The 12,627-nt window shown below is 33.1% G+C and overlaps 1 long non-coding RNA gene across 1 annotated transcript; it reads left to right on the forward strand.

The window, feature by feature from the left end:
* The first annotated feature begins 2,574 nt into the window (after positions 1–2,574).
* Positions 2,575–11,833, forward strand: LOC132169540 (uncharacterized). The gene is made up of 3 exons (XR_015912653.1): positions 2,575–2,648; positions 2,723–2,866; positions 11,696–11,833. It is a non-coding gene; the product is annotated as an uncharacterized LOC132169540 (long non-coding RNA).
* Positions 11,834–12,627: the final 794 nt, after the last annotated feature.

Genomic DNA, 12,627 nt, shown 5'->3' on the forward strand with positions numbered 1-12,627 from the left:
ACAGATATAACTGTAATAAGCATGTATTATATGCCATATGCTTAAATAATTTAATTAGTGAATGACAACTTGTATTCATTACAAGCATTGAATGTCAAACATAGATATGTTATCTTTCAGATTTCAGGTGCAATCCTCAACAAACTCTCACCTGCCCTTGATTCAAATGAGGCACACAATTGACTCCCATTCTTTCTAAGTAAGATTTTAAAATATTCTGTGGCAAGGTCTTAATGAACGGGTCTGCCAAATTCTTAGACGATGGAATCTTAGCCACAACTACATCTCCTTGAGATACTATCTCTCTAATGAGATAAGACTTGCACTCAGTATGATTCCCTCTCTTATGGTTACTTGATCCCTTGGATTGTTCAACTTCTCCCATGTTGTCGCAAAACAACATAATAGGAGATTGCTCTATCCTGATAACACCAAGATCAACTAGGAACCTCCTAAGCCATACTGAATTCCTCCTTACAAGCCGCAACACATTCAATTTCCTTAGTGGAGCCAGCAATATAGGATTGCTTAACACTTCTCCAACTAATGGCTCCTCTGCCTAGGGTATAGACATACCTTGAGGTAGACTTTTGGGAATCACAATCTGATTGAAAGTCAGTATCTGTGTAATCGGTAATTGTCAAATCCTTACAAGGATAGGCAAGCATATAATCACTCGTTCTCCGAAGATACTTGAGTGTGTGCTTCACTGCTACCCAATGTTGTGGCCCAGGGTTTAACTGATATCTGCTCACCATGTCAACTAAGAAACATATATCTCGTCTAGTGCATAGTATATCATGCATGAGGCTTCCAAAAGCCAAATCATAAGGAACAACCCTCATCTACTCTTCCTCTTGAGGTATCTTACGACACTGCTCCTTAGTAAGAGGAACTCCATGCCTAAAGAGAAGTAAGCCTTTCTTGGAGTTCAACATGCCAAATCTTGCTATGCCCTTATGTATGAATGCAGCTTAGGATAAGCTTATCATCATATTCCTGTGATCTCATAAGATCTTGATCCCAAGGATATAGCTTGCTTCGCCCAAGTCCTTCATATCAAATTTTTTTTACAATCAGATCCTTAATGTTGATAATGCCCCACATCATGTCCAATGAGCAATATAACATCAACATACAACACCAAAAATGTAACTACTTTATCTTGACACTTTTTGTACACACATGGTTCATCTTGGTTTTGTTCAAAACCAAATTGTATTGTCTTATCAAACCTGATATTTCATGATTGGGATTCCTGCTTAAGTCCATGGATGGACCTTTGTAATTTACATACAATATCCTCTTGGTTCTCAGCTATAAACTCGTCTAACTACATGATATAGAGGTCCTCATCAAGGTGCCTATTCAAAAAGACAGTATTGATGTCTATTCACCAAATCTCATAGTCTAAATGAACATAAATGACCAAGAGTAATTAGATGGACTTAAGCATGGCTTCTGGCGAAAGGTTTCCTCATAATCGATCCATTCTTTTTGAGTAAAAAACCCTATAATAAATATATATATATATATATATATATATAATATTATGAAAATTATCAATTGAGGTAATTATGTGAAAGCATAAGCTTTTTTTAGTTTACACTTAAAGATTATTCTAATTTAAATAAATTTTTGTGGAAATGAAACAAGGTATTAACTCAATTGATAATTCCACAAAGTGAAATTAATTATTATATGCGCATTAATGTATGTAAGCTAAGGCACCAACAAAAAAAAACTTAAAATAAACCAAAACAATCAAATTGAGTCTTAAGTTAATTGATTGCACGCTACAACTGTCCTATAATTGTTATTTGATAACTATAGTAGTTTTTATTTACTCAGAAATTACCAAAGGAAAAATATTAAAATAAACAAAATTGAAAAAAAGAAAAAGGAAAGCCAAACAATCAAGAAACCCCAAAAAAACTAAGAAAAAAAATAGTACACAAAGAAGAGAAGCTTAAGTACTACTGCTAGACTCTAGGCTACATAGATTACTCAAAAGCTTAAGCTAATAGGTTTGGATCCATTTACAATATTAAATACTCACATTGTTTACTTTTCCTTAATATGGGGTATAACATTCACACGTGCACTCATAACATTTAGTGTTTTTATAGTCTTTAGTCACTTAGGAAACTTCAATATTTGTCTCTAAATGGTGATTGTTTTATAGATACTACCCCATTTGCTTTGCTCAGGTGCAAACAATTGCAATATTTATTATTGTGGGTTAATAATTTCACAAGAAAATTACTGTCAGAAATTGGGAACTTAACCATGTTTACCAAGTTATACATTAGCCATAACAACTTTGAAGGATTGTTTATGTTCTTTTAGCCTTTTCTAGATTAATTTTCAATATTTTTGGTTTCTAAATGGAAATTGTTTTAAAAGTACTATCTCATCCACTTTCTTTACTTGCAAACAACTACAAATCTTATGGTGGTTGTTATATAAATTCGAAAGAATATTACCTTTGAAAATTGGAAACTTAAAACATTTTTTACAACTTTGTTCAAATGCAAATAGCTAATATTTATTGTTGTGGGTTAATATTTTCACAGGGACACTACCTCTGGAAATTGGGAACTTAACCATGCTTACCGAGTTAGACCTTAGCTATAACAACTTTGAAGGTTTGTTTAGTGTTCTTTTAGCCTTTTGTAAATTAAATTTCAATATTTGTTTCTAAATGGAAACTGTTTTATAGGTACTATCCCATCCACTTTGTTTACATGCAATCAACTGCAACATTTATGGTTGTTGCTAAATAGATTCACAGGAGTAGTACCTATGGAAATTGGAAACTTAAGCATGCTCACATCCTTACACCTTGGACAAAATAACTTTGAAGGTACGCTTAGTCATGATTTAGTTGATTGGTTATATGAATGACATCATTCATATAGGATATGTGCCTTTTATTTCCTTCGAATTGGGGGTACCTTTCAATTTAAAGTAGAAAATAATATTCTCAACATACAAGGAAACAAAAGGTTTAGGAAAAAACGAAATTTCTTGAGGATGGACTGATGGTAATGTAATTGTCTATTACTGCTATTGGGTTGGGTATGTCGGTTGTGCTTCTTTAATCTGGCTACTTGCAAGCACAAATCAAGCAATGAGTGGAGATGTGATTCCAGTCACTCTGTAGAAATAACAATTAAAATTAACAAAATACTAAACATGCTTTGTTTTTCTCAACAAAAGCAACAAAATAACCACATATCATTTTACCTGAGAAGAGATTAAACAACAGAGCATAAATACATGGATATGTTATTTCCTTGTGCTTTTAACCAATGGAGTTTACAAAGAGAGGATTGTACAGTGAGAGACGATGAATAGTAAAAGAACAAATTGTAAGAAGATAGGATGGAAAAGTAAGAGAAAAAGATGACAATGAGAAAACTAACTAGCAAATGAAGACCACGAGATAAATAAGAGAATAATGAAAGGGGATGGGTAGGCCAACGCCGTCGTGAACGAGAGGGTGTGACAGTAGGAGTTTTTTTTTTTTTTTTTTTTTTTTTTTTAATAACAATTGCTTGATTAATATATTATTAATGTGTTTTAGGGTGAGTTTTTTGTTTTTATTCAAAAAAGTGTTTTGATATAAAGGTGAAAATAATTTTGAGTTATTTAATAATTTTTGAGCACATAAATCCAATAGAAGAAGAGAGTTTTAACAAACAAATCAAAATTTCTCTAATAGTATATAAATCCAATAACTAGTATTTTATTTGACTATGAAACACAATAATGTATAGATAAATGTAGTTCTGAAATTAGATTGATTAACGCTAACAGTCAGCATGAAAATGTAGGAATGTTAAGTCTAAAAATTGTGAGAATAATTAAATAGTTCACCCTTAAAATTATTTAGGATATAACATAGTCAACAATTAGACTCTCTCCTTTAATTTCCATTTTTTCTTAGAAAGAACTTGTAAACATAATGTTATTATTTGTAAGGCCTCTAAAACTGGCCTTAGCTAGCCTGACAAGGTTACTGGCAATTACCCCAGTTTAACCAACTAGTGGCTAAATAGGGAATCGCCCCTCTAAGCATTATCAGAGTTAATGCATAGGAAGGTGAAATAAATCTGAGAAATCTATAAATCATTATAGTACAGGTAAAATCCTTAATTTAAAGACATTGAACAACTAAAAATAATATAAGGCAAACCTGATAATGGTATGAAGATCTTAAGGTAAAGTCTGTAGCGGCAACCATGCCAAACTTGGATTCTAGGAACAAGCTCCCTATAAGAGTAATAACCGCATAAGTCTAACGACTTAGTAAGTATACCTCACAATTGGGTATGACATGAGCTCATTATTATTAAGTAGAAATAAACATGCAGTTTGATAAAAATTGAAATAGGTGTTGTCTCCTTTAATACACCTTGAAAATATCGTTTAGTTTGATAAAAGGTGGTGTACACTCAACGGCAACCGCATAAGTGTTTTAATGCAGAAAACTAATGCTTTGTAGGTTATAACTATCATATATGGTCTATTCGAGATATTATCCATTCTCAGCAGGGTTAGCGTTGTCTCGAGGAACCTATAATACAATGCTGGTGTCCCAATCATTGTACCCTACCATCAACAATACTAGCAGCCCGAGTAAGCCCGATTGAGTCCGACTTCGGGTGGCCTACGCTACTAGTGATGTACGTTCGGTCAGGAAATAACCACTGGATCTAAGGCCCATATAACAACATACACATTTGACCCTAGAATCAAGTTTATATAGTGTGCCCATGGCTATTATACCGCACGTACTGGTGTACCATGGCGTACAATGCATCTTATCAACAAGTTATTTAAAGCAATTACCAAGTTATTACAATAGTAGACATGTTCATATCATACAGGTGGTCAGTCAACTGACATATCCCACATTTTTAAGGAAAGTCTTCATAAGTGGTTTCTTACCTCAAGCACTCGCTAAAGTCCTTCGACATCACAAATTCCTGATATAATGAAATACGACACATCATTATGTAGTACTAGAGAACTCCCATGAGTATGGTATTAAGTCCTTCCTAACAAATAGGGATTGCTAGATCCTAATATTGCACTAGTGGAACTAAGGGGTCGACGCCTTGCTCCCTAGTCGTACGTTCTCACTAAAGGTTAGGTGCGTACGTATGGGTGGTTCCCATGTCATATAATGCATCTTATCAACAAGTTATTTAAAGCAATTATCAAGTTATTACAAAAGTTGACATGCTCATATCATACGGGTGGTCAATCAGCTGACATATCCCACATTTTTATGGAAAGTCTTCATAAGTGGTTACTTACCTCACGCACTCGCTAAAGTCCTCCGACATCACAAATTCCTGATAAAATGAAATACGACACATCGTTATGCGCAGTACTAGAGAACTCCCATGAGTATGGTATTAAGTCCTTCCTAACAAAAAGGGATTGCTAGATCCTAATATTGCACAAGTGGAACTAAGGGGCCGACGCCTTGCTCCCTGGTCGTACGTTCTCACTAAAGGTTAGGTGCGTACGTATGGGTGGTCCCCTGGGCGTATGTTCGGTCAAAAAGGGGTGGGGCTAGATTCTGCCTCAAAAAGCTTTCAGGAGTTTGGTTATATGTAAGGGCTCAGGTCTTTTGTTTTAAAACCATGTTTTATGAAATTATTAACCCTTTTTGTAATGAGTCATTAATCTTTTAATAAAAACAGTTGTTTTAATCAGGTATTACATTATTATCCAAAATAAATTGATTCCCAATGTGGCTTGAGTTGAAAAACTGAAAGTATCAAACTACACTATTGCTGGTCATATTAGTGAGCAAAAGGTTGCATTTCATAATCCCTTCTAGAAATATATGTTTAGTTTGATGCAAAATATTTTTCTTTCAAGGATCAATATTGTAGCCTCTTTCCCTATATATTGCTTAGGAAAAAAGAAAGGTTCAATATTGTAGGACATGATGTTCTCTATTGGTATATGTGGATATTAGCGCACAAAGAGATTTCCATATATGTGATTCAGGAAAAATAATGTAGAGAAAACAAAAAAGCCATCTTTGGCCTCATTGGCTAATAATTATTAGGGCTCCACATTATTTTAGAAGTTACCATGGCCACATCTTCCTCAATCTACTGTCCACAGCCACTTGTACGAATTAAGCCCATTAACTATTGCCTTCTTGAACCTACTTACAATAACAAATGCCACCATCAATACTTTGTTATGCATTTCACATTATTCAAGATGAGTTGCAAAGATTATTTACATTGTTTAAGTTTGTTATTAAACTTAGCTAACCATACGTAATTCAACATACTTTGTTCTCACTGTATTATATCAGAGTATATTATGTGACTGGTGTTCATTCTTTCATTCTAATGAGAATACGAGGATTTTCTCCTAATTTCATCTTGTTTACACTAGATTTGATATGGTATCAAAGCTTTTCACTATTTGGTGAAAGTTCATCAATGGCAGAATCCTCAATTCCATTCATTTCTGAAGCCATTCCTTTCGTTTCTGTCCCTTCTTCTTCTTTCAAATTCCTCACCGATAATACTTCTAGTTCCTTCTTCTTGCATAATGGTGGCCCAGGTTCGGTGATTGTTTCTCAACAATTGACTGTGAGAATTACAACACTTGGAGTTGGAGCTGATCTATGATCATGGCGCTCACTACCAAGAACAAAGTACGATTTGTTGATGGCTCTCTTCACAAGCCTTCTAATCATAACGGACCTGAGTTATGGGCTTGGACAAGATGTAATAACATGATCATTTCATGGATTGTCAATGCGGTCTCGAAGGAAATTCCTACAAGTATTATCTACATTAACAATTGTCAAGACGTGTGGCTGGATCTAAAGGAACGGTTCTCACAGTGAAATGGACCGAGAGTTTTTTAGTTACATAAATCCATTTCCAGTTGCTCAAAGGATAGCATGTCTTTAAGCACGTACTTTACTCGTCTTAAATCTCTTTAGGATGCATTGAGTATCTATAGACCTATTCCAATTTGTTCTTGCAATCCCGCGTGTTCTTGTGGTAGTTTGAAGTTTGTCGTTCGTTATTTTGATCAAGAGTACATCTTTCAATTTTTGATGGGACTCAACGATTCCTTCTCTCATGTCAAAGGACAAATCCTCTTGATAGATCCTATTCCCTCAATCAACAAAGTTTTTTCATTGAATATCCAATAACTTCAAAGGGAGATATCAATTGGATAATTGATTCATGATACAACAACCTCGATGACCAAATCTGCACCTGTACGTCCAGCAGAATAGGTATGTCAAGCAGTTTAATCGAAAGGAAAAGCCAATCTGCATCAATTGTGGCATTGCTGGTCACATTGTTGAAGTGCAATAAACTACATGGGTATCCTCCAAGATACAAGTTCACAAAGAAGCCATCTCTAAGTGCTGCAAGTGTTCATTTAGTCACACAAATTCAGGGAGATATCACTACTGAATCATCACAATTGCCTCAGCTGCCCATCACTGTAGAACAATGGCAGCGGCTTTTGGTCTTGCAGTCTAATACTCATCATGGTTCCGCCAATCTAGTAGGTTTTTTTACCTACAAATCATGATCACATCTTTCAAAGATGTTAGGTAATCTTTCTAAACACTTTGCCCTGAATGTCAAATATTCAGTTATTCATTCTCAATCTCAGTCAATCATTCAAAAGCTCGATCCAAAGGATACTCCCTGGATCATTGACACAGATTCAACTAATCATATGATTAGTTGTATCTCATATTTCACAACCATTACAGCTACTGTTTCTACATCTATCAAATTACCTAATGGTGATGTAGTTTCTGTCACACACATAGGCACAGTTAAAATTTCATAACATATTTTAACTGATGTGCAATGTGTACCCTCATTCTCATTCAATCTCATTTATGTCAGTAAATTGATCAAACATCTCAAATTTTGCTTCATTTTCATTGCTAATGACTGCTTCATACAAAGTTTGATCAAGTGGAAAAGATTGGAGTGAATGAGGAAAGACGAGGCTTGTTTTATTTGTTACAAGCACCAAGGAAATCTACTACACATCCTCGAGTTCTTTTTACTTCTCTTAAAGATCCTTCTACTGATCTATGGCATTATAGGCTAGGCCATTTGTCATCTTCTAGAATAAGCTTGTTGCACAATTCAATTCCTTCAATTTGAGTTGATTCCAATAAAATCTGTAATGTTTGTCCTTTAGCAAGATAGAAACGTTTGTCATTTCCAATTAGCAATAAATGTTCCAAGTTTCTTTTTGATCTGGTTCATGCTGATATTTGGGGTCCTTTTTCAACACAATCCACTAATGGTTCATATTTCTTTCTTACCATTGTAGATGACTTTAGTAGATATACTTGGGTTCATCTTATGCATCACGAATTTCAAACTAGATCATTCATTCAATCATTTTTTAATCTTGTTACAAACCAATTTAATATCAAGATTAAAACCTTGAGATCTTATAATGGTTTAGAATTTCACATGGATTAATTTTTTTCTGATCAAGGAACTCTACATCAACATTGTTTAGTAGATACTCCAAAACAAAAGTCCATTGTTAAAAGAAAACATCAAAACTTACTTAATGTTGCAATGGCATCACGGTTTCGATTACACTTACCACTTTCTTTTTGGGGAGATTGCATTTTGACAACAACTAATCTTATTAACATAATACCATCACCTCTCTTATCCAACAAATCACCATATGAATTACTTTTTTCGTATGTTCCCACATATTGTCATCTTAAAGTGTTTGATTGTTTAGCTTTTGCATCAACACTTACTAGGAATAGAAAAAAATTTGATCTTAGAGCTATTTCTTGTGTTTTTCTAGGATATCCACATGGTATGAAATGATATAAACTCCTCAACTTACATAACAATTCCACTTTTATATCCAGAAATGTCAACTCCTATGAACATGTTTTTGCATCCAATATTTTTCATGCTGATTCATATGGTTGTTTTGTTCAACCTAATATCTTATCTGATGATGTCATTTCTCCTCAACCTTCATTAATTGATGATGCTTCTACACCTATTCCTTCTACAATTCATCAAGATGATTCTCATGATTCATCTTCTGCTACTGATTCATCTTTAGTTAATGATTCTTCATCTAATCATGATTCATTTCCTAGTAATGATCATAATTTGCATTTTGATAATGATTCTCTTACATTATCATCCATTCCTAGTCCTAATACTTGTAAATCTACTCGTGTTAGAAATGCTCCTCGTTACTTGCAGAATTATCACTGCCAACTTGCTTCTTCATCCAAATCCCTCTTATCCTCTTGTTCTTTGATCAAATCAATTGATGATGCAGGCATTCCTTACTCACTATATTCTGTTATTTCTTATAATCAGTTGTCAATTCCTCATAAAGCTTTTAGCTTATCTGTTGCTTCTAAAACTGAACCAAAATATTTTCACCATGCTGTTAAATCTCCACAGTGGTGTGAGGCAATGCAAGTAGAAATTACTGCTTTGCAGGAAAACAATACTTGGATTCTAACTTTATTACCACCTAGACAGAAAGCAATTAGGTGCAAATGGGTGTATAAGATTAAGCATAAGGCTCTGTTAGTAGCTAAGGGATATACACAATGTAAAGGTTTAGACTATCATGAGCCTTTTTATCCATTGCAGCATCTAAGAACTGGTTTCTTCACCAACAAAATGTGAACAATGCATTTTTACATGGAGACCTAGATGAGGAAGTCTATATGACTATACCACCTGGTTTTGATGTTAAGGGAGAGGCTCAAGTGTGTAAATTGACAAAGTCATTATATGGTTTGAAGCAGGCATCAAGGCAGTGGTTCTCTAAATTCTCCAATACTTTGATTGCTCAAGGGTTCACTCAGTCCAAGTCTGATTATCATCTTTTCACACGCACTCAGAGTTCTTCATTTATTGCCTTGCTAGTGTATGTTGATGATATTGTATTAGCTAGTACTGATTCTGTTGCTATTACTCAGTTAACCACATCTCTCAACGATCAATTTAAACTTAAAGACTTAGGGATTTTGAAATTGTTTCTTGGGTTAGAAGTAGCAAGATCAACTCAGTGTCTCAATGCAAGTATGCACTGGAAATCTTAGAAGATTCTGTTTTGTTGGCATCAAAACCATCTAAATTTCCTATGGAGTAGAACCTGAAACTTTCAAAGAATGATGGAACATAGCTAGAAGATCCAACTAGCTATAGATGTCTTATTGTAAGATTGATATATCTCACAATCACACGTCTTGATTTAGCTTATGCAGTTCAGAATTTAAGTCAATTCATGGACCAACCTAGACACCACACTTGGGTGCTGCTCACAGAGTCTTAAGATACTTATATATTTAAAATTCTGAACCTTTGCCTCTAGTAATTTGTGAAACCGTAACCAACAACACTAAGTGCTATTTGAAAAATCAGAGAACCAGAAGCCACTCAACAATTTAACAATTTGCTATTTGTTTTTACAGTATTTCATATTATTTCAAGGCTTCAACAATTCAAATCAATTTCTTCCTACTCTTTTTTTAGAAAAAGATTTAGGTATGTAATCAAACATTTATATTGTTAAAATTTGTTTATGTAACCAAATATGAAATGAGTGAATGAATGATTTTCTAGTTACATACATTGACAATGATATATTCAAGATTATCAATAATGAAAAAAAAATCATGCAATGATTTCAAAATATGAAGACTCATCGAAGACAACTGAATAAATTAACGTCAAACATGAATTGTAAGTTACATTTATATGTTTTAAATAATAATAATTAAATTTTGTTGAATTATTTATTTATTTCGTTAATTATATTCTTTAATATTCTTTAATTAATTTTTGTTTAACTTTATTTTTTTATTTAAAAAATAAAAAAATAAAAAAATCTTTCCCTCCTTTTTTTAAAATCCTGGCTTTGCCACTGCGTACGTATGTAATTCAACATACTTTGTTTTCACTATATAATGTAACTTTTTTTTTTTTTTTTAGATAAACTATATAATGTAACTGATGTTCATTCTTTCATTCTAATGAGAATAAGTTGATTTTCTCCCAACTTCATCTTGTTTACATTAGATTTGATATTGTCAAAATAAAAAATAAATAAAAAAATTGGTCACACTAATCATATTATATTTGATTAATTTAATGCAAACAATGACTCGACAACTTATTTCTTCATCTCAATACTATTTATTTATATCTTTCACTAAATAAAAAGAAAAAACAAAAACAAAAATATAATTAACTCTCTCTTTGGTTTGTTGTCAAAAGCTGAAAGTATCAATCACAATGCTTTGCTGTTAATTTTAGTTAGAGAATATTGCATTCAAGAAATTTTTTGTTAGATGCGAAAGCATTTAGCTTGAACAAATACTCCAAAAACATGTTTCTCTATTCGTTTAAGTGGATTCATATATCAAGGCTATATGTGTACTTCAGGATTTAGATCTATGAGAAAAGAAAGAAAAAAAAAAAAAAATAGCGAATGAAAAGACATATTGGGCTCCTTGACTAATAATTGTTCGGCTTAGGCCCATGCGTTCTTAATTTTGGAAGACATATTTCAGGAATTGGAAATTATATCATGCTCACAAAGTTATACATTTACCACAATATGTCTATTTTTCTAAATGGTAATTGTTTTACAGGGAATATTCCATCGACTTTGTTCAAGTGTAAACAATTGCAAAGATTACTGTTATCGTATAATAAATTCACAGGAAGAGTACATCCAGGAATTAGGAACTTAACCAAGCTCACATGGTTATACCTCAATGACAACAACTTTGGAGGTATATTTTGTCTCGCTTTAGTTCATCTCAAAACTATTTATTTATATATCTTTCAATAAAGAAAAATATTTTTTTTTTTAAAAAAAAAACACACACACACACACAAAAATATAATTAACTCTCTCCATGGGTTGTTGTAAAAAACAAAAAGAATTAATAAAAAATCATTGCTGGTAGTTTTAGTCATAGAAAATTGCACTCAATAAGACATCTGAGAAATTTTTTCATCTGATGTGAAACCCTAGGGCTCATTGACTAGTCAGCAATGGTCATTGCTTCCTTAGTCCACACCCACTTAAGCAATTAAGCCATTGTATATTGCCTTCTTAAAGCATGTTTTATACAGTAAGACATGTGCCCACCATTATTTTGCCATGCATTTTGCGTGACTCAATTGAATACACTAAGTCTGGTTAGTTTAAGACAAAAAGTGACCTTAAAAAACTTTTGTCTTGACCTCTTGTATTATTATTATTTCTTTCTTTCTTTCTTTATTCCGTTCTCCTCTTCTTTGCAAATTTAAATTTAAGACTTACAAGATACAACTAATTCCATTGCTCATGCTAATAGAAGATTAACAATATTTTTCGCATAGCTTAACTAATAAAATGCTCACTCAACCGATCGACAAGGTGGCCAATAGGCTTGTGAGTGAAAATAGTGGGCGGATCGGCTTAGGTATTAATTAGATCTTAATTTGAAGTTTTGGTTGATTTATCAGATATCTTTCGACGTGTATGTACAACTCATTTAAAGTACATTATTTTTTTCTTTTGAATAATAATGCA

Source organism: Corylus avellana, chromosome 1 (assembly GCF_965113065.1).
Source record: "Corylus avellana chromosome 1, dhCorAvel1.hap1.2, whole genome shotgun sequence".
Lineage (NCBI taxonomy): Eukaryota > Viridiplantae > Streptophyta > Magnoliopsida > Fagales > Betulaceae > Corylus > Corylus avellana.